Below are 1,302 nucleotides of genomic sequence, written 5' to 3' on the forward strand. Positions count from 1 at the left end.
GTCTCTACATACACACAATATTGCACAAATCAGAGGTGGATCAACAACTGTATTAATGATACAAACTCATGAGCATTTACATACAACTACTGCTCTAGGTCTTGCTGAATTTTGTGCCAGGTACTTAACATAAAGGAGCTCAGCTACATTAATTCATGGGAATAAGCTTTCAAAAGAAAGCATATAAAAGGGTACTTCAAAAAATTCATGGAAAGATTTGTATTATCTTTTAATTCTATTTTCCCACAAACTTTTTGAAATACCCTTGCATGTCATCTCACAGAATACTTAATATGTCAAACCCAGAAAAATCAAAAGACTAAGTGACAAAAGAAACACTTGAAAAGAAAAGTTGGTGACAGAAATGTTAGGTTAAAAATTTCTTAAAAATTTTAGCAGTTGGATCTAGGAAACAAAGTGTAAGCATACTGGGAATTTTAAGAAAAGACCCCCATGTTTTGTTTCATAATTATGACTACATTCTAAAACAGTAATTCTGGGTTGCTACAATGTCTTCTCTGCTAGTATAAGCCATTGTTTCAAAATTCTAAAGAAACAAGATGGTAATTCACATACAAGGGTTTTAAAATAAGATTCTTCTCTCTCAAAGTAAAATAAAACTACAGTTGACCCTTGAACAACATGGGTTTGAAATGCACAGGTCCACTTGCAGGCAGATTTTTTTTCAATAAATATACTGGAAAACTTTTGTTAGGTTCATGAATGCCAGTTAAGTAGCCTACCTAACACTGGGCTATTAGCATGCCATTAGTAGTAAAGTAGATAAGTTTTGGGGGAGTCAGAAGATATAGGTGGGGCTGGCCGGTTAGTTCACTTGGGAGAGCCTGATGCTTGTAATATCAAGGTCCTGGGTTTGGACTGCTGTACAGGCCAGCTGCCCCCCNAAAAAAAAGATAAGTTATAGATAGATTTTCAATTGCGTGGGTGGTCTGTACCCCTAACCCCTGTGTTGCTCAAAGGTCAACTGTACTATGCCCGCCATCAAATTACAAAGAGATTCTATCAAAATATTGACCAGATGGAGAAGCCAGACCGACATTTACTCCACTGATCGCCTCAGAGTGCAGAGCACCCTGTCACCTACAAAGAAGGGGGTGATGACAGAGTCGCAGCTTTCCTCTAGCTGCAGAGTAAGGGTGGACAAGAGCCCTTTGGCTTCCCTGGGGTTTTGCTTCTCCACTAGATGGCTTTTAAGAGACTTTTCAACTAAAATCATCTAAATCAGCTTGAGATCCCATCTTTGAGAAAAGGTTAAGGGTGGCGGAAAAAAAAAGGGGGGGG

The 1,302-nt window shown here is 38.5% G+C and overlaps 1 long non-coding RNA gene across 1 annotated transcript in view; it reads left to right on the forward strand.

Annotated features, from left to right (window-relative positions):
• LOC103603995 overlaps positions 1-1,301 on the forward strand; it is a 2,159-nt gene extending 858 nt beyond the window's left edge. Inside the window, exon 2 of the long non-coding RNA XR_551675.1 lies at positions 9-1,301. This is a non-coding gene — a long non-coding RNA (uncharacterized LOC103603995). The remainder of the gene's footprint in view (positions 1-8) is intronic.
• The last annotated feature ends 1 nt before the right edge of the window (position 1,302 follows it).

This window comes from Galeopterus variegatus, unplaced genomic scaffold (genome assembly GCF_000696425.1).
Source record: "Galeopterus variegatus unplaced genomic scaffold, G_variegatus-3.0.2 Scaffold4910, whole genome shotgun sequence".
In the NCBI taxonomy this organism is placed as follows: Eukaryota; Metazoa; Chordata; class Mammalia; order Dermoptera; family Cynocephalidae; genus Galeopterus; species Galeopterus variegatus.